This window comes from Humulus lupulus, chromosome 3 (assembly GCF_963169125.1).
Source record: "Humulus lupulus chromosome 3, drHumLupu1.1, whole genome shotgun sequence".
Classification (NCBI taxonomy): Eukaryota; Viridiplantae; Streptophyta; class Magnoliopsida; order Rosales; family Cannabaceae; genus Humulus; species Humulus lupulus.
Window position 1 is genome coordinate 15,972,463 of NC_084795.1, and position 22,731 is coordinate 15,995,193.

Sequence of the window (22,731 nt, forward strand, 5' to 3'; positions counted from 1 at the left end):
CACACACTCATAGGCGTCGTGGCTCAAAAGCCTCAAAATCCACCTTCTTTTCTTGCACCCAATCTGAGACACAACGCCCCAAGAATAAGGTCACTGCTCAACCTGCAAAACTTAGTTTTTCTTCATTTTTCTCATGCCAAATCCCTCCATAAACCTATCCAAACATAGCCAAATCCATCAAACAAAGTTCCCAAACAACTCAGCAGCCCAAAACCATCAAAACCCAAGTTTCATGCCAATCAAAAACTCGTCAAAACTATAAAATCCAATCAAAGCTTAAAAACTTAAAAACTCAAACCTTAAAGCTTGGAATACCTCTGATTGAGTCATTTTCCAATTAAATTATCCAGCTATCAAGCTTTTAATCTTCCCTAGAATTGTTCTGACTCTAACCTTGCTTGAATCTGAGCCCTAAAACTCCCTTTGAGAATGCAACGTGAGGTAAAAAGGAGAACGGAAGAGTGAGAAAGTGTTTGAATGTACTTTTCTATTTCTGTCAGGTTACATCGAACTCAAGTAACCTTAAGTACAACCAAGGCTTGGGGTCCCAAAAACGCTCCCAAGGGTAAAATAGTCAAAATTCCCAGAATTCCCTCCTGATCTCACTAACTCCCAATATATCCTCAAATATTCATTCCCATTACCCAATATGTCGGTAATGTACTAAATACCCAAAATACCCCTTGACTCACCCCGAGTCAAGTATCAATCCCGTTGTGACTTTCCCACTAGCTTGCTCTCAAGGATCGCCTCGTGCCGAGTAACTCAAATATATCCACATAATAATGTGGTCTCACACATATATGACATATATGCCAAATATACCCATAATTGCCCAAATTATGGAAATTGTCCTTCTAATAAGAAATGGGCCCACGTGCATAGTTAATACACCTAAACATGCATATCAAGTCATATTATAATATAACTCACATAATCATGCAATGATACACATATATGTCACAAAAGCACATAATTTTCCATAGTTTGCCATCCTGGCCTCCTAATCAAGGCCCTAAGCCTTATTAGGTAATTTGGAACGTTACAACTTTTATATGTATTTTTTTACCTACATTAGAACACTAAATTAGAGAAAAAACAAAATAACATAAATTTTTTTCAGAAGAAAAACTAATATAATTTTCTTGCATCATAAGAGTATTGGGGTTTTTTGCCCTAATTAAAACCCAATTTCATTGTAATCTCATTTATTATCAATAAGAGAATAGAAGTCATTTTTTGACTTGGTCAATCACTTTGCTCACATGTTTTATTTTCATGATTATTTGTTTAATATAAACTTCTATTGAATCCTGAGCATATAGCTAATCATATTTATAGTGACGTAATCACAGTGGAATACAAATATGATTCTATGTTCAATATAAGTTAGTCTTAAGATTAGTCAGTGCACAGGATTTACACTGACTTGCCAATCTACGATATGATCTACATACACATCGCAGTATTATGTTCTTTCCAGAACATTGGAAAAGTAGATAAGATCAGATGTATTTGTTACATCGGACTGGACCGATATTGACAGTAGACAGGATAAGTAAACATACCATTATTATATATTCTAGTCATATCATAAAGTTGATCATAGTCAATTCAATCTCAATTCTAAGTGGTTAGTATTCTAATTGATTGTATTATTTGAGTTTTTTGACTTGTCAGTTTACCCTACGGATTAGCCTATACTTACATCTTGGGAACTCAGTAGTATAATTGAGTGGGAGTGTTAATCATAGATATGAACATCTATAGCTACTGATGAAGAAGTGAAATGATGGTTTCCTTTTAGTTTGGTTCAAGGTGCTAAATGATAGAGATCTCATTTGAGTAATTAATATTAGTTTACTGAAATATCATTTACAAGGAACTAAGTGTTTTAATGATAAAATACAATGAGGGGTAAAATGATATTTTAGTCCCATCTCATTGTAGACCGTCTATAGAGGATAGCGTGACAAGTATGGTTGTAACAATGGATAATTAATAACGTATCTATATTGCTTATAGAGCATTCTATGAATTCAAGAGTGCAATTCCGAGTTTTTAGTGGAGTCACGAGGAATTAATAAGTTAGTAAATTTATTTGTTAAATTTTTAATAACTTATTGGAGATTGATTTCAAAGGCCCATGCTCCGCACTATACCTTGGATAAAATCATCTAGATAGTCTTTATTGACGCGGTTTTTCGCCAACAGTTTATTAAGAAATAATAAAGTAGATTAGTGCTTAGTAATAAACCGTAATGAAAAATGAAATGAATTCACAAATACACAAATCTTTTACGTGGTTCGGTGGTTGAAATCCACCTAGTTCACGAGTCTATATTATTGATGTTTCTCTCTCTATTTTGGCAGAGTTTTAGTATTATAGAATAATGGTCCCTTTTCCTGTCCAATATTCCTGGTATTTATAGATAAATTCCATGGACAGGTTTGGGTAAATGTGTGAGTCAATCACACATATGCATATTTATTACATTTAATACAAACAATTCCCATTTATATTGGGATATGAATTGATAATAGAATAAATAGGTTCCTATTATCTCGAACAATAAATATGGGAGCCTAGTCATAAGTAACCGTATAATTGGATTTCGAGTCCCCAAGGATCCTTGAGTATGTAATATACTAGGATCACCACGAGCTGGATATACCCTCCAAGCTCGTACTTCGACAGTTGTTTGAATATTCTGAGCTCTTGCTTCACAACCTCCGCATCCCTAGCTCATATGACCACTATGAAAATCATGTTGCAATCGAGCTGCCTACGTGGATAATAAATAGATATCTTCCTTGGTTCTATTTTCTTATATTTATTTGCCAGTTGTACCCGAGCTAAGTGAAGGAACTCATGCTGAAATCAGGGTACAACATTTGCCCCCCAAGTCCCTGCTCGTGTTTCATGTCGTCATTTTCTGACCTATTGTTGACCCTCCAAATGGTCAACGACACGGAGTTAGATAAACGATGTAAATTAAGAGGAAAATGAGAAGAACTCCAGACGAAAAAATAGATGACACAAACAATTTATAGTGGTTCGACCCCAATAGAATTGTAATAACCTACGTCCATTTAGTGTTCTTAATGATGTAGTATTCCAAGAACAATGATCAATGAACTAGGGTTCACGAGTCTCACTAAATCTCAGATAAATACAATTTTAATGGATAACAACACGCTTTTTCTTTCTTAGAATCTCTTAGCTCACGAGTTCTCAAACTACAAGTGTGAAGATTCAAAATTCCCCTCTCTTGAGCCCTTTGATTCTTATTTAAAGGCTCAAGGAGGTCTACATGGGCCAATGGTGTAACACCCTGGTTACCCCAAGACAGTTATGGTGAACATTGAACCATGAATTTAACTCGCTAACCGAGTTCTTTGGTTAAAAACATGCTTCTAGGTGTTATTAATAGGTTAAGGTGGAAAATCAATCAAAAGGAAAGGATACATTTTATTTAAAACATAAAACTATTCATGTGCCCATAAAAATGTTTACAAGTTATTTACAATGCAAAGCGGTCATTACTGTATAAAATTTATAACCCGCCGATCTAAGCGGCAAAAGTAGGGTAAACCCCCTAGTTTCCCCGAGAACTCCATGGTCGTGGCAGTTAAGCAGCCGCATGTGTACACATCGCCACCTTAGCACTCCACTCAAATCCCAACAAGAAAACTCAATACTGCAAGAATATAATATCAAGCAATGATCGTAATAATCATCCATGACTTTTAGTCCAAAATAGAGGAGTGGCAGTTGTAAAAGTCACTAAGGTGGGTTCCGTACCCTTTACAGATAAGTGATCATCTCACTAGCTTTAACAAAATAGGTGTCTGGTGAAATAGTCACCAGCATAAACCTACCGAGTGACCATAGAGTCACAACTGTGGGATTCCGCTCCCTTAGCCACGTGACAAAACAGTCACCTAGGCCTTTGGCCCTGACTCTGAGTAACTAGTCATAGACTAGACAAACGCTTATTATTTTCATCAAACTTAGGGTCGGTCCAGCATTAATGCTCCATATAAGTCATTCAATGCTGATGTTGATTAGATCTAATCTTTTATTGACTCCGTGTTCATGACGCTTGTGCCATTTTTGACTTTAAGGTCAGTAACACGCGACCAATGTCGATTCTGACTAGTCAGTGCCATACACAAGTAAGCAAGATTTGTTAAGCATTTAATATGCAATCAATGTCCACATTTAACAATCAACATGCCTCTATAATAACCACGCATGTCATATACATAGGGTACAGTTTTCTTGCGTTGGGTTCGAGCGAGATAAAAGAATGACTCTTGAGAACGATCTTCCCTTTAGTTCCTTAGCGGTCACCTAGTCATAACCAATTGGAATCCATCAATAAAGTAAATCAATAAAATGTTCACAATCTAAAACCTCACTGTCGAGACTCCCAATCCACCCAAACAGGGTATAAGAACCCATCCCCGAGCCTTAAGAGTCATCCCAAGCCCTAAAATAGGCTTGCTGGAAAATTGACTAGCGCTGGGGCGCTGCTAGGTGGCGATGGAGCACTGTCCCAAGTTAGAGAGACCCAGCTCTCTGCCCTGCCTAGTGCTGGGGCACCATCTGCAGACCAGAATTTTTTCTGGTTTCCTTCCTTGCGACTTCCCCTGAAAACTAAGCTTCCAAACCAATCCCAAACATCAAATTCAACCCATAAACTTCATTCAGATCACAACCTTATCAAAACCCAAGCAAACTTACTCACAAACTTCCATTGATTCCCAACTAACCACTTCAAATTCTCTTGAATGAAAACCAATAGAAAAACAGGGTATAGCTAAAGTTTCATGGATGAATTCTTACCTTAAGCTGGATTTGAGTCTTCTTCAATGGATGAACCAAGTTTCTAAGCTCCAACCTTTGATTTCCTAGCTTGTTTCTTCAAATTGGGGTTCAAAAATTGAAAGAAAGAAGGAGGAGAAATAGTGTACGGGAGAGGTGTTTGGATACTCAGTTTCTTGCAAGTTCTACAGCCTTCAATGGCTTATATCAATCCTAGGGGTGAAAAGACTAAAATGCCCCTAGATCAAATAAAGGTTTCTAAAGGCTCCCAAGGGTAAAATCGTCATTTCCCACCTATTTCGTTAATCATAATTAACACTCTCTAATTCCCGCTATTCTCAAATACCAATAATTCATATCCCGTTACCCTTTAATTCCCGGCAACACTTTAATCATCAAAATATCCCGAGACTCACCCCGAGCCTCGAACTTAATCCTGTTATGGCTAAACCGCTAATTTATACTCAATGATCGTCTCATGCTGAATAGCTCGAACTAATCCACATTATAATGTGGCCTCAACAATAAACCACTGACATGCATACAAATATACAATTATGCCCTCAACGGGCCAAATTACCAAAATACCCCTGTAATGAAATGTGGACCCACATGCATGCATTTAACATCATATAATAATATAATTCACATAAACATGCATATAATAGGTTAATGGCATAATAAATCAATTATGTCCCTCCCGGCCTACTAATCCAACCATTAAACCACATTAGGGATTTTGGGGCATTACAAATGGGCCTTAATTAGACTTAATACATGTGTATCTAAATAACAATGAAAATTATAATTAATACATAATTACAAGAGTGCACATTTGAAGGGAATAAATGAGTATATGCAACCAGGCTGGTCGCCCATAATTATGATTCTTGATAAGCCAATGATCTCCTAGTCGATGGTCGAGGAGGATATGCTCACTTAAAACTGCCACATGTTTTCCATGTGTAGATCAATCCTACCATGCCATCATGTAGTTCATTTTTGGGTAAACATTTGCCCCCAAGTTTACTTTACTGCGACCAACATAGAGTAAACTTAAACGATCAACCCTTCGCGTGACCTGTTAGACTTGTCAGAGCAGCCAATGCCTTTTTGGAAAATGTAACCAATAATGTCATTGCAGCTTCCCAAAAGGCGATTTGACGGCTATCACACTTTCCCATGCCTCAAAAAATCATCCCCCTTCATTACCTTATTAACTATACCTCAATTAATATAAATAACCCCCCAAATTCATTTTTTTACTTTTTACTCTTCCTTTCTTCCTCAAGAATACTGGAGAACGAAGCATGAACTGAAGAACGAAGCCTGAAGTACCCAGAAACTCAAACAACTTTGGAGATCTGCGGAGTAACTTTCCCGTCGACGCATCAACGCTCGTGAATTCGCACCAATTTTTTATCCAAGTAAGTTTCCTGAGCTTCATTGTTTCTGATATGCCATGCGATAACCATCTCTTGGGTTTTCTGGTGTGTTTTGGATTCTGAGTTCCTGAATATTCTTGAAGAAATGATTTAGGGTAATCGAGCATGTAAGTGTTAACCTAATAAGATAGGGAAAAAACTCTAAATGAGGTTTAGGAATTGGCTTGGGGATTAAGATTACTGATTTAGGGCGCGAAATCGAAGTAAAAAATTCAAATTTTAGGCAGTCGAAAAAAACTTGGTTTCTCCTTCTCTTTTTCAGAGTCGAAAAGTTTTCCTCGAAAAACTTTTCACTTCTGCTTTTTAATCCGTTTTCTAAGTTGTTCGCATGCAATTTAGTGTTTACGTTAGAATGTTGCTGGTCGTATAAAAGCTTAACTTTTATACACGAGCAATGTTATCCCAACACTTTCACTTCTTTAGTCTATTGGTCGTAGATTCTCATCTCCCCTTCTCTGTTCGTAGATTTTCATGCACGACCCGTGGGGAGGTGAGGGGCCGATTGACGACAACTTGCTCACACTATTGCTCTAAGATCAAGAATAGTCGTCACTGCAATTCTCATAAATTCCTTTTTCTCAACATAACCCCACAAATAGACCACCGACCAGCCCAACAAATATGGGTCGCGTGAAAATCCATCGCTCAAAGAAAAAAGAATACAACCAAGCCTTCTGCTAATCAACCTGCTCCTCGGGCTGAAACTCCTTCGTCCACCTCAACCTACAAATACTTCCCCGCCAAACATTCAAAGCAAAGCCCAACCTCACGATGTCCTCCGACCCGAGGTCGAATGGTACGTGGTGCCTCCTAGTATTGTTACAACTAGGATGGTAGGGAATTATCTCAAGAAGTATTACCTTCCTATGATAACCCTTATCAAGCCTTTGATCGACCAGTGGGCAAACCTACCCAGGGGCGCCTTCAATGCCTGGTTGAGGTATCACATCGAGGCAGGGGAAAACTTGCCTCTGCATCCATTCTTCCAGGGGGTGGCCAATTATTTCGAGGTCTCTCCTTTTCAAATCACCCCAAATGGATATAGAGTACTTTCTGTGCTCTATATCCTCTACAATCACAAGAAGTGGCCCGTACCTATGCCACATGAGATCAAATATTTGTTTGATCTCAAATCTAACCCCAACCACAACAACACGGGGTTCTTCCATTTCTACCACCAGGAATCTGCTCGCACCTTCCTGAGTGACACTACCCACAAGTCCAAAGTGGGAAAGTACTTCCATTTATATTGCCTGATTGTTAGTTTCTATTTTGCAGTCATGTCTACTGAAGACCCATTCAACCTGTATAGCGAACCCGACCTTGTTGCTCCTGCGAGCAAGAAGAAGGGGAACAGGCAACATCATGGGGAAAGCAGCAACAACCCCCCAACGAAAAAGGCTCGGATCGAGGATCTTCCTATACCAGTTCATTCCAAGGAAATAACACCTCCCACAGCTCCCGTCGACCAAACGTCTCCACCAGCTTTCGTCGACCAGACTCCTCCTCCAGCTCCCGTTGACCAGACTCCTCCTGATCAAACGAGAAATACTCCAGGAGAGGCCCTTATGAACATAGCTCTCAGCTTGGCCAAAGATAGACTGACAAAGCTATCAAGGCATCGACATAGCCGAGAATCCATCAACACTGACCCCCTGGAAGTCGACCAGATCTTCAGTCGCACGCTGAAAGAAGTGCTCAGCGTAAGTTTTCATTCTAGCTTAACTTTATTTGCTTATCTTGTCATTTTATTTCCACTAACAGTTTTATCTCTTTTCTAATTGTAGGGAGTTCTAACCATGAGCATTGGTTGGCGCCGCTAGGAGGCATTGACTGCTAAGTATGAGAAGAGGCTTGGCGAGCAAATCAAAATGGCTGAGGCTAGAAACGCCGAGCAGCTCAAAATGCCCGAGGCTAAATATGCTGAGTAGCTCAAGGCAACCGATGAGAAGAATGTCGAACTGCTGCAGAAGAATACCAAGCTATCCAAAGAGTTGAAACAACATAAGGATGCCTTGGCCAGAGTCACTGAGACCAAAGAGAAATATAAGGAGGCTTCATTGATTAATTTCAGGGAGGCCTCTAAAATTCAAGACGAGCTAGTCATTAGCAGAAAATAAAATGACGAACTGGAGGAGCGAGTTACACTGCTCGAGGAGACTAACGCCAAAGACTTGGAGAGGTTCAAGGGGGCCATTTTTAAATCCTTCTATATGTTCTGGAAAAACAATTGCAAGGCGAACTTTGACTATCTACCGGAGCGTATTAGGTAGTTTGAACTAACCAGGTGCCTTGCTCACCTTGAAGAGGAGGAAAAAGCTCAAGCATCCCCTGAAATCTCTTTGGCTACGGGCATCGACGACCTCGACGAGGAAGCTAGGGCCTCAATCGACCAGCAGATTCCACAAGATCCTTCGGCTGCTCCATAATTTCTCCTATTTTTTTTATTTAAATTTATAACTTGGGACACACGAACCTTGGTTCGTGTTGTCAAGACAATTTATCTTTTGCTGCATGGGCAACTTTACTTTTAATTAACATTTACATCTGGGCAGAAACTGCTCGCGGTGTAAAGGATTTTACTCTTGATATTATAATAGTTGCATTTTATTATAACATATATTTGCATGACCGAACTTAGCATAGCACTTTGTTTTAATTTAACAAAATTTAAATTTTTTTTTGAAAAGTACTCTAAGTACCGTAGCATGCTTTCCCTTATTTTGCTCGTGTGTTTACATATACTTGTTGATATGCTTTACTTACTTAGTACCTTCTATGCCCCCAAGTGATTGAGGAGCTTAAGGTCCTCGGTCACTTGCCTTGACCAAGACCTGTTTGAACATTACTGCTTGTAATAAATACTTGTAAAAATGACAATATAGCAAAACAACACACGTAATGAGAAAATACTTCTAATAAATACAATAATTTGCAAGAATAACTAGCTGCACACAATTCCTTTTATTTCTCATAATAAATGGACAACCGTGTCTGTACAAGTGATCAAAAATTTGATCTTACACTTATAAGCGATCAGTCATGTAGCTGACTAACCCTTGTTCATAAACTTGTAAAAAGCGAAATTAATACAAGCCAATTCTTTAAAAAGAACGGTTTATTGATAATACTTGCGCATGTGTTCTCCATTCCAATAGCGAGGAACGAGATCTCCATTTAAGCGAGCAAGTTGATAAGTGCCTGGCTGGAGGACTTCTTCTATTTGGTACGAACCTTCCCAGTTAGGTCCAACCACTCCGACGGCTTGATCGTGGGTATTATGAAACACTCTTCTAAGTATCAAATCTCCCACACTAAACTTTCTTTCGTGAACTTTAGAGTTGAAATACAGAGCGACTTTTTTCTGGTAAGCTGCTATTTGGAGTTGAGCTTGCTCGCCCCTTTCATCGACCAAATCCAGAGATTCCATCAATAACTGACTATTAACACTCTGACCGTAAGCCAACCTTCGATGCGATGGCGAATCTAACTCAACAGGCAACATAACTTCATACCTATAGGCTAAGGAAAATGGAGTATGGTCTATTGTTGTTCGGTGGGATGTTCTATACGACCAAATGACTTCGGGTAACTATTCTGGCCATGCCCCATTCGCTTCTTCAAGCCTTTTCTTTAGGGTATTCTTCAGTGTCTTGTTGACAGCTTCAACCTATCTGTTTTCCTGTGGATGAGCTACTGAAGAAAAACTCTTTATAATCTCATGCTTCTCGCAAAAATCTGTGAATAGATCGCTGTCAAACTACGTGCCATTGTCTGAGACAATCTTCGTTGGCAACCCATATCGACACATGATGTTCTTGATCACAAAATCCACAACCTTCTTGGTAATTATTGTTGTAAGTGGCTCAGCTTCGGCCCACTTCATGAAGTAGTCAACAACAACTACAACATACTTGACGTTTCCTTTTCTCGTAGGCAAATACCCTATCAAGTCTATTCCCCATACTGCGAATGGCCATAGGCTTTGCATTTGTTTTAGCTCATTAGGGGCTGCTCGTGGTATCTTGGAGAATCTTTGGCACTTGTCGCACTTTCGAACAAAAACCAAAGAATCTTCATTCATCTTTGGCTAGAAGTACCCTTGCCTTAGAATCTTTTTCGATAAACTCTGCCCCCCAGCATGATCGCCGCAGAAACCATCATGGACTTCTCGCATTAATCCTTTGTAACATACCTTAAGAGTGGCATTGAGTACCCCCTCCTGTATAAAACTCCCTCGACAAGGATGAATTGATTTGATTGCCTCTAGAGGGCTCATGCTTTGTTTTTGTCTGTCGGCAGTACTCCATGCTTCAAGTACTCGATGAAGGGTGCCATCCACGTGTCTGTTGCTTGGATTACCATGGAGGACTCTTTTGCTCGAATGCTTGGTGCGGATAATCATTCAATAGACACTATATTTAAGGTGTCAGTATCCTTTGCACTTGCTAACTTGGCCAAAGCATCAGCGTTTGAGTTCTGGTCGTGAGGTACCTGTTGGAGAGTATATTTTTCAAATTGTGCTAACAAATCCTTTGCTTTGTTTAAATAAGCAACCATCTTCAGACCTCAGGCTTGATATTCTCCAGAAATTTGATTAACCACTAACTGGGAGTCACTATAGACTTCAAGATAATTTATGTTCATATCCTTGGCTAATCTTAATCCTGCGAGCAAAACTTTGTATTCGGCTTCGTTGTTGGATGTTGTGAAATCGAATCTTATTGCGCAGTGGAATTGATGTCCTTCAGGCGTGACTAAAATCACACCTGCTCCAGCGTTGTGCTCGTTGGAAGAGCCATCTACGAACAACTTCCAAGAGAGAGTTTGGCTTTAAGGTTCAGGCTCTTCTATCGGTTCGATGTCTTGGAGCCCGGTGAGCTCTGCAACAAAATCTGCTAGAGCTTGTCCCTTCACTGCTGCTCATGGCAAGCAAGAGATATCGAACTGTCCAAGTTCAACTACCCATTTCAATAATAACCCAGTGGCTTCTAGTTTCTGCAGGACTTGCCATAATGGCTGGTCGGTGAGTACTGCGATGGGGTGAGCTTGGAAGTATGGTCGCAGCTTTCTGGAGGCTAAGATCAAGCAGTAGGCTAATTTCTCAATGGGTGAATATCACAGTTCTGCTTCTATTAGTCTTTTGCTTATATAATACACAAATGTTTGCACATGTTCCTCCTCTCTTACCAGAACAACACTAGCATCATATTATGTGACTGCCAAATAGATGAACAAAGTTTCCTTTTCAGCCTGCTTAGATAAAATCGGTGGCTGCGACATATGAGAATTTACAGCCTGGAAGGCTTGCTCGCACTCTTCCGTCCACTCAAATTTTTTATCGCCCCTAAGTAGATTAAAAAATGGAACGCACTTGTCCGTAGATTTGGAGATAAATCTACTTAAAGTGAGAATCCTCCCGGTTTTATCTTTGTTGGTGACTTCATCTCGACTAGGGCCTTGATCTTTGTAATGCCCCAAATTTCCTAATAAGGTTTAGGACTTTGATTAGGAGGCCGGGAGGGACATAATTGATCTATTATGCTATTTAATAATCATATGCATGTTCATGTGAATTATATTATTATATGATGGTAAATGCATGCATATGGGAGTATTTATAGTTATGAGGACATTTTGGTAATTTGGCCTGTTGAGGGCATATTTGTAAATTGGGTGCATTTTGTAATTTGTGAATGAGATTTTATTATTATGGAGATATATTCGAGCTATTCGACATGAGACGATCCTAGATTATGAGTTAGCGGTTTTGTCATAACGGGGTCAATTTTGGGGTAATAAAAATGTTTATTTGATGATAAATTGGGAATATGTGAGATCAGAATGGAATTCTGGAAGTTTTGACTATAATGTCCCTGGGGGTGTTTTCGGGACCCCGAGCCTTAGGTTTTATTTGAGGTTACTTAAGCTTGAAGTAGCTTGTCAGATAAGAACGTACGTTAGAAAATCTCTCTCTTCCTTCCCGATAGCTTATTTTACCGTTCGAAGCCTTTTTGATGGAATCTCGAGTTCTAGGAGTCAGAATCAAGCGAGGGTCAAGGCATAGTGATCCTAGGAAAGATTAGAAGCTTCTTAACCGAGGGATTTAACAGAAAACAACCCAATCAAAGGTAATCTAAGTTTGAAGTTTTTAGTTTCTAAAGTTTTTAAGCTTAGAATTGGACTTTGTGAATTGTTGAGTTTTTGGTTGGTTTGAGCTTCAGGTTTTGGTTGTTTTGGACCATTGGGAAGTTTGGGAACTTTGATTTGATGATTTGGAGATGTTTGGATGGGTTTTTGGAAGGTTTTAGAAGTGGAAAAACGAAGAAAAATGGCTGGTGCGAAGTTGGGCCGCGGCCCTGTTCTTGGGCGCCGCGGCCTTAGCTTGAGGAAGGTGGAGGAGGTTCTGCCAGGGGGGCGGACCGTGGCCCTTAAGGGAAAAATTTCCCAAAAGTGTGTTTTTGTGATGGAAACTTAACTCTAGGGGCCTAGGATCGATCCTACTACTTAGTTGAGTGGGATTCGATGTTCCGGAGGCTTGGGTTGGGTTTGGAAGTATTTAATTACTCATTTTGATGAGGTTTTATATTTGGTTATGACTAGGTGATTGCTAAGGGCTTAAAGGTTGATCGTTCCCAAGGGTCGTTCTTTAAATCGTTCTAGCTCGAATCTGAGGTAAGAAAACTGCACCCTGTGTATATGTGACATGCATGGCTATTAATGATGCATGTTGGTTGATTATTGAGTATGACATGCATGGCTATTATTGATGCATGTTGGTAGATTATTGAGTATGACATGCATGGTTATTATTGATGCATGTCGGTTGATTATTATGTGTGACATGCATGGCTATTCTTGATGCATGTTGGTTGACTATTAAACGTGACATGCATGGCTGTTATTGGTGCATGTTGGATTGCTGGATATATTGCATATGATGCATGACAAACTTGTGACTGGGACATGCTTTGTATACTGGATATATTGCATATGATGCATGACAAACTTGTGACTGGGACATGCTTTGTATACTGGGTATGATATTGTTCAGAGCTTGTGCCTCTGCGGTAGTGCATGGTCCTAATTGTACTAGCATCCGTTTAGTAAGCATGCTGAACACCTTGTTTACGAGTATTGGGCATGTGATATATAATTGGTGGCATGACTTACTTGTGTATGGCACTGACTAGTCAAAGACCGACCCTAAGGTCGATGAACATGCATTGAATGGCTCTATGGCATTAATGCTAGACTGAACCTAAGGTCGATGAACAAGCATTGAATGGCTCTATGGCATTAATGCTAGACCGACCCTAAGGTCGAGAATCACGCATTGAATGGCTCTATGGCATTAATGCTAGACCGACCCTAAGGTCGATGATCATGCATTGAATGGCTCTATGGCTCCATGGCATTAATGTGGGACCGACTCTAAAGTCAAAGAACTTATAAGCGCTTGCCTGGTCTATGACCAGATGTTTATAGCCAAGGTATATGACCCCGGTGACTGTTTGTCACATGGCTAGGGGACGCTGTCCATAGCACGACTCTAGAGTCGGGAGGAAGGTTATGTTAGTGACCATTCACCATGCACCTGTCCTAATCAAACTTATGAAAGAATCACTTATCGATTAAGCCCTGGTGACCTTATCGTCACATGGCTAAAGGGAGCTATGCTCATTGTTGTGACTTTTGGTTATTGTCACCTATTTGCTTGGACTGAATGGTTATCATTATCATTGTTGATATTATATCATGCTTTATTGTGTTTTCTTGCTGGGCTTCGGCTCACGGGTGCTATGTGGTGCAGGTAAAGGCAAGAGGAAGCTGGAACATCCTTGAGTTGAAGAGCTTAGGTGATGATGTGTACATATGCAGCTGCTCGTCCTCCACGGCCGAGGTTTAAAGTGGAACTAGGGTTGAGCCCTGTTTTGCCGCTTAGAACGGCCTGTTGTAAATATTTTCTGTAATAGACTCTTAAATTATATTTTCGGGATCCCAATGTATATGTTAAACGTTCTAGTGAAACGTTACATCTTAACCAAAGTTTTTAATCCCTAAACTGCTAATCATACTTAGTTCACGATTTTGGCCAAATGACTCGATTAGCGAGTTTAGCACTGTTTGCAAGGCACACCGTAACGGTCCCTGGAGTTGGGGCGTTACAATCTTTTTGGGATTATCTTCAATGCCTCTTGAGTTTACTATAAATCCCAAAAATTTCCCTGATCCAACTCCGTAGGAACACTTATGGGGATTTGGCTTCATCTGATATTTGTTTAAGACGTTGAAGCACTCTTGCAGGTCCCCAATATGTTCTTCTGCCTTCTTCGACTTAACCAGCATGTCATCAAAATATACTTCCATGTTTACACCAATCATCTCTTTAAACATGTGATTCACTAGTCGCTGGTAATTTGCACTAGCGTTTTTCAAACCCAAAGGCATTACTTTGTAACAATAAAGCCCTATATCAGCCTGAAAGCTAGTGTGATCCATATAAGGTGGGTGCATACTGATCTGATTGTACCCAGAGTATGCATCCATGAATTATAGGATCTCGTGTCCTAAAGTGGCATCGACCAGCCGATCGATCTTTGGGAGTGGTAAACAATCCTTTGGGCAGGATTTATTAAGGTCTGTGAAATCCATGCATGTTCTCCACTTTCCATTTGGCTTGGGAACCAGTACGGGATTAGTAGACCCATGATGGATAAAACGCTACCTTGATGAATCCATTCTCCTTCAGCTTCTCGACTTCTTCTTTTATAGTTTTTGATCTATCTTTGTCGAGCAGCCTTCTTTTCTGTTGCACTGGTGGAAAACTTTTATCTATGTTCAAGACATGGCTGATAACTGCTGGGTCAATCCCAACCATATCCTTGTGCGACCAGGAAAAGACCTCCTGGTTCTTCTTCAAAAATTCCACTAGTTTTTGTTTTGTTGTTGTCTCAAAGTTTTTACCAACTTTCACAACCCTGGTCGAATCTGACTCATCGAGTTGGACCACCTCGAGGTCCTCGACTAGTCCCACATCTTCCTCAAAATCCCCAAAGTGAGGATCTAAATCCATATTCTCACTTTGGACAACACCCTATTTGGCGACGTGCTCACCTGATTGGGCTTGTATCTCATTGGCCAATTGCAACCCTTTTTCTGCTCCTTCCCTCAATCCACCCCTTTTCACCTTAGTAATCAAGGAATTATAGTATTCCCTCGCTTCTCATTGGTTTCCCAACACGCATCCTATCCCTGCGTCAGTTGGAAACTTCATGGCGAGGTGCCAGACCGAGCTTACAGCTCGCAAGTCGACTAGAATGGGCTTTCCAATCACAAAATTATATGCAGAAGGACAACCAACTACTATAAACGTAGTGAGTAATGTCATGTTCATATGTCCAGTTCCTGCTGTGACTAGAAGCCTGATCAACCCTGTTGGCATGAGCCCTTCGCCAGAAAAACCATAAATGGTTTGGTTGCATGACTCCAAATCCTTCACTGACAACTTCATCATTTCTAGCGAAGACTTGTACAAAATATTTACTGAGCTCCCTATGTCTACTAACACCCACTTAACCATCATATTGTCAATTTGGATGTCCACGACCAGGGGGTCCAAATGAAGGAACCGAACATGTTGAGCATCAAGCATAGAGAAAGTTATCAGTTCTTCCTCTGTACAAGCTTTCTTGGGAGTTTGCTCTTCCACATTCAGCATTTCAATGTCCTGGTCATGGCGTAAGGTTCAGGCGTATCACTCCCTTGCCTTCTCACTATCTCCTGGTAGGTGTGAGCCGCCACAGATGGTTAGCAATGTATCCGCCACATGAGCTGGCTATAAAGGGGGCGAGCGTTGGTGTACAGGTGCCTGCTCGTTGCCTCCTTGAGCCTCTCGTTGAGAACCTCCAGTGGCCCGTACATACCTCCTCAGGTTTCCTTTGTCTGATAAGGAACTCAATTTCATCTTTCAGCTGGTTGCACTCATTGGTGTCATATGACCATAGTCGTTGTGAAAACGAAAAAACTTGGTTGTATCTCTTTTGGAGATATCTTTCATTATTGGTGCTGGTTTCTTGTAAGGGACATTGGTGATGGTCGCCTGGTACACCTCCACCCTGCTTTCGATTAGGGCCGTGTAATTTATGAATCTTGGCTCGTATCTGCTACCCTTAGGGTGCTTATTTTCAGACGTCAATGGCTCGTTGTTTTCCCTTTTCCACCATTTTTCCCGTTGTTTTTGTCGTTGTCGTGGGGTTTATCTGACCCATTGGTGGCATTGGCAGGATCTTCCTTTGGTCCCTTGTCTCCTGCAGGTGACTTCCCCTCATTAGCAATTGCCTCTTCAAGCTTGATGTACCAGTCTGCTCGTTCTAGGAATCCTGGGTACTCTTCACCCCATTCTTCCTTAAACTATGCCAGAGGGGTGAGTGGCGCCGCACTCCAGTAGTAAATGCCATCATTTTCCCCTCATCGCCAACCGTTTTAGCTCCAGCTACCGCTCGCATAAAATGTTGGACGTATTCCTTCAAAGAATCTCCTTCCTTCTGGAGAATCTCGACCAGTTGGTTGGCTTTAATCGGATGTACTCAACCAGCGTAGAATTGCCCGTAGAACTCCTTTATGAACATCTCCCATGACACTATGCTAGCAGGAGGGAATTTGAAAAACCATTCCTAAGAAATATCGGATGAGGTGGCCGAAAAGATTCTACAGCGAGTGTCATTTGACACCTTCTGGATATCCATCTGTATCTCAAACTTATTCACATGAGATACTAGGTCCCCATATCCATCAAAGTTGGGCAATACTAGCATCTTAAATTTGCTTGGGGTTTTTTCCATTGCTATTCTTTGTATGAATGGAGTGCCTCTTCGCCAATCATACTCGATGTGGGATGTTCGGCTCCCCACTAGCTGCTGGACGGCCTGATTTAGCGCATGGATCTAGACTTGTACTGCGTCTGGTATCACTGGGGTGACCGGTGCTGGAGGAGCGTACTCATTGTGCCTTTCATGCCTGTCGTTGAGCACATCCCTCAAGTCGTCATCTCTACGCCTTTGCTCGCTAGCACCCAACTGATCAAAGATGTTAGGTTGCCTAGGCTTCCCACAACGTTCTGGCTCACAGACCTATTTTCTCTTGGTGGGGGTTTTCTTTCTCCACCATTCTCTCCTTGCCCTCGACCAGCATTTCCTCTGCCGGAATCAACTTCGTTGTAATCATGACCGTCCCTAACACGTGATTGGCTATGGCGCGACCTCCTGATCGCAGTATTTCCTCCTGTTGCTGGTACCTCTCGAGTGTCGTGGGGAGGCTTGTGTTGGTCGGTGGGTCCCTAGGCATTATTTATTCGTGGGGGGCCCCTGACCGCAGAGCCTGAATCAGCATGCCTTCTGTTAGCAGAAGGGCGCTGTCCCCTGCTCGGAGGATTTGGTTCCTCAACAGTTTGGCGTATAGGGCTTCGGGGAGGCTGCCCAGCCTTATTCTGCCTTTGATGCTGGGGATTATCTCAACCTGGATGAGAAGGTGGCTATTGCTCAGAATCTTGAAATGGAATATCCTGTTCAGCAGCAGGAGATTGCTCCGGCCTTAGAGGGCTTGCCGGTTGAGGTGGATGACTTGAGTTTGGGCCTTGTTGTGGTGGTATACTTGGTGGATGATCTGGTTGAGAAGTTGGTGCAGGTTTTCCCCGGGCCAACTAAATGGCTGCTTCTAGGGCGGCAGTGGCATCTCTCTATCGTTGGTCTATGTCAGCCTGCCGCTCATTCAACTCTTGACGCTCACTTTGAGTTTCCCTCTATTGCAACGCCATCGTCTTAGCCGCATTCTCCTGATTAGCCCTCAGATTGGATAACTCCTCCTGCAACACAATCAGTGTTGTCCTCAAGGTCTCAGAATCCATTTCCTCCTCTTTGAAATGCAACTATGGTTAATCTTCAGCCACATTCTGTGGAGGAGACTTGGTTGATGCAGCACCAAAAGTATGTCCCGTCTTTCTTGATGTTTTCACCATTTGATCTAATTAGAAATCTTGAGTTCATCTCTCAATGAAAGCACCAAAATGTGGACCCTCCAAATGGTCAACAACATACAGAGTCAGATAAATAATGTAAAGTAAGATGAAAATGAGAAGAACTCCAGACGAAAAGATAGATGACACAAACAATTTATAGTGGTTCGACCCAATAGAATGTTAATAACCTACGCCCACTTTCCAAGAACAGTGATCAATGAACTAGGGTTCATGAGTCTCACTAAATCTCAGATAAATACAATTGTAATGGATAACAACACTCTTTTTCTCTCTTAAAATCTCTTAGCTCACAAGTTCTCAAACTACAAGTGTGAAGATTCAAAAGTCCCCTCTCTTGAGCCCTTTGATTATTATTTACAGGATCAAGGAGGTCTACATGGGCCAATGGGCCTTAATTAGACTTAATACATGCGTATCTAAATAATAATGAAAATTGTAATTAATACCTAATTACAAGAGTGCACATCTGAAGGGAATAACTGAGTATATGCGACAAGGCTGGTCGCCCATAATTATGATACTTGATAATGTTGTATGCTCTGATTGTTGTGTGGGATGTTGTCTCTGGATAGCTTGCCTCGTGCTTGCTCCCGCTTCCTAATTGCCCTTACTTGTGTGAGACTTGTAACATGGCTAACCATTGAGTTTGCTTGCCGCAGGTGCGAATTCTAGGCTGACTTGCTAGCTAAGAGTGCTACAAGTGCCACACGTTTCGTCAATTCGAGTATCGAAGTTGGCGGCCCGTGACACTTAGGACAGCATTGGACTTTCACCCCGAGTCTCTCTACACCGTAGTTGTATTATAGATAGGAGCTCTGTAAGACGGTATATCGAAGAACAATAGTTACATGTATTTACTGGTCTGGTTCATTGACTTGTTCGAGTTCAGAAACATTAAGAGGATCCTCATCGATGACGATGATGGAAATATAGTCCAATGAGAGGAGTTGGTATGGAACCCTATTGGAGAACTGGCTGATAACTCTACAAAGTATAGTTATTTTACCACTTTTTATGTGCTAATAGTTGCTTAATTCTTGAGTTTTTCATTGATTTATTAAGTTTTAAAATAATTTTAAATTTATTGGGTTTATTTTGATTTTATATATTTTTGTGTATTTTTATAGTTATTTTGTTGTAAAATGTTGTAGTTAATTATTTGAATTATTCTTATTTAGTTTGAGGTAAAATAATATTGTATTATTGAACTTAAATGTTAAATATAAATTAAGTTATAATTAATACTTTCAAAGAATTAAATTGATTTATTTTATAGTTGAAAATATTTTATTATGATTTATTTTGTAGGGAATTTACAAAATTATTGGGTTTATTTTATTATGATTTATTTTGTAGGGCATTTTTGGGCTTTGAAAAGTAAGGAAAAGAAAGAAAGGAAAATGGCATTTTTAAAAAATGCCATCAGACCACCTCACGCCTCAGCCTTCCAGCTGCCCTCCTAGGCCGCCTGCCCATTCTCAGCCACGCCTGCGCCTCATCTCCCAGCCATTTGGCCCAGCTACCAGCCGAAGCACCACTACAACAATTTTCACTTTTAATGACTCTCTTTAATGACTTACACCAATGGTGTAAGTCATTAAAAGTATTCATGGATATTTAAAGTCTAATGATGTAAGTCATTAAAAGTTCTTGTTAATGACTATCAAGGTAATTCATTAAAAGTTGTGAGAGACATTAATTTAAAAATATGAATATAAAATTATTTATTTATAAAAATATCAGTCATGTAAGAGCATCTAACGTCTCCCCTGGAAAGACGTGCCAGACACTTAACGTCTCCCCTGGGAAGACATGTCAGACATCTAACGTCTCCCCTGGGAAGCTAAATCCCCTTAAATGCTCCTTCGAAGTAGGATCAGGGAAGTTCTTGGGATTTATAGTTAACTCAAGAGGAATTGAAGCTAATCTCGAGAAAATAAAAGCCCTGATCAAGATGAAGTCGCCAGTGAAGATTAAGGATGTCCAAAGCCTGACCGGAAGGATTGCTGCTCTAAGTAGATTTATTTCAAAATCAACAGATAAGTGCATCCCATTTTTCAATCTACTCAGAGGCAATAAGAAATTTGAATGGACAGATGAGTGCGAACAGGCCTTTCAAGCACTAAAAACACATATGGCGCAGCCGCCCATCCTGTCAATGTCGGTCGATAAAGAGACTTTGTTCATCTACCTAGCAATCACGGATTACACTGCTAGTGTTGTTCTTGTAAGAGAAGAAGAAGGTGTGCAGAAAGCTGTCTATTACGTAAGCAAAAGGCTGATCGGAGTAGAATTGAGGTATCCCCCCATCGAAAGGTTAGCCTATTGCTTAGTTTTGGCCTCTAGGAAGCTGTGACCTTACTTCCAAGCTCATCCGATTACGGTATTAACCAACCAGCCTCTTTGGTAAGTCCTACAAAAGCCAGAGGCTGCCGGAAGATTGCTAAAGTGGGCAGTCAAACTTGGGCAGTTTGACATATCTTACCTGCCGCGAAAAGCGATAAAAGGTCAAGCCTTTGCTGACTTCATCGCCGAATTCACAGAGCCCGTGGGTGGCGAGTGATAAACGAGTTTTAGGCTCGTTTATGGTCTAAGTTTTTAGGCTATTTTTCATTAGTTAGGATTATTTTATTTTGGAATTATGCTCGTTTGTTCATGTTTCAGGGTGATTAATGCTAAAGTGATACAAATAGTGAAAAGGAGTGAAAGTGGAACAAAATCGGGACGAATTTTTGGGTTCTGTAAGTAGCGCTACAGCGCTACTAAGGGAGCGCCGTAGCGCTAGGAAGAATTTTTGAAGACGTCCGGTTCTGACTTTAGCGCTACAGCGCTACAACAACAGCGCTACGGCGCTTGGACGCAGTTTTTAGGAAGTTCGGTTCTGACTTTAGCGCTACAGCGCTACGATAAGAGCGCTACAGCGCTGGTGCCCAGATTTTCCTCCATTTTGTTTCTGACTTTAGCGCTACAGCGCTACAATGACAGCGCTACAGTGCTGGTGACACAATTTTGACATATCTGATCACTTTTTGATGGGAAATTAAATCTTTTCACTGGGAATTTGGTAGGGATTTTAGAGAAACATAGTGTGCGACTGAAAGAGGGCAAAAAAAGAAGAGACGACGGCTGAGAGTGGAGAACCCGATTGGAGGATTCATTCTTGTGTTTTTCATCATCTTCTTCAATTTTTATGTTTGTAATTGAATTCTCTTATTGCTAGAATGAATATTATGGGCTAATTTCTTCTTTAGGGCTATTATGTGAATCTTTTGGAAACCCTTTTTATAGTTTAATGCATAATTGATGTTCTTCTTCATCTCTTTCAATTCCTTACAATCTGTGTTACTTGTGCAATTATTGATTGATCACCTCTAATTGTTATTTCATGATCAAATTGAAATCTGAAAAGTGAAATTTGATATGCTTTGATTGTTTGGATGCAAATTCATCTTAGAACGAAAGTATCTAAATTGTTTGCCTATTTTTCTGAGTTGCGTGTTTAAGGCCTTCTTCATGATTCAACTTACCATAGAAATATAGGAAGTTGTCATTTAGATTGGATTTTGTAAATCTTAACCAGATTATGAATTGTTTTTGCAACTTGTTCTTGAATAGGGAGAAGTGGATATAATTCTTGCATTAGGAAATAAAAGGGTGGAAAATAGAGGAGCATAATTGTCCTAATTTCATTCTCTCTATTATATTGTTTAAATTTTCATTGTGCTTCGTTAGTATTCTTCTTTGTTTGAAATCTCTGAAATTGTTTAATCAAATAGAATTAAAAAGATTGATTGATTGATAATTGATAAATCAGTCCTTGAGGACGATACTTGGTTTTTACCATTTTATTATAAATTGCGATTGTGTGCACTTGCATAGCAAAAATATCGTAACAGCGAGCAGATTGAGGAGCCCAGCGAGCCTGAATGTCAAATCCAAGCACCCTCGTGGAAATTGTTCACAGACGGTTCATCTAACAAATCCCACACAGGAGCAGGAGTGATATTGATAACGCCAGAAGGGCATCGATTTCACTGTGCAATTAGATTTGACTTCACTGCTTCTAACAATGAGGCTGAATATGAAGCATTACTCGCTGGACTTTGATTAGCCAAGGATATGAACATAAAAGCGCTTGACATCTATAGTGATTCTCAGCTAGTGGTGAACCAAGTCTTGGGAGAGTATCAGGCGCGAGGTTTGAAGATGGTCGCCTATCTGAACAAAGCAAAGGATCTGTTAGCCCAGTTCAACAGATACAGTCTCCAGCAAGTACCTCGCGATCAGAATTCCAACGCTGACACTTTGGCGAAGTTGGAAAGTGCAAAACATGCTGATACTCTGAACATAGTGCCAGTCGAATGACTATCAGTACTAAGCATCCAAGCAGGAGAAACCCCTCTGGTCATCCAAATGGC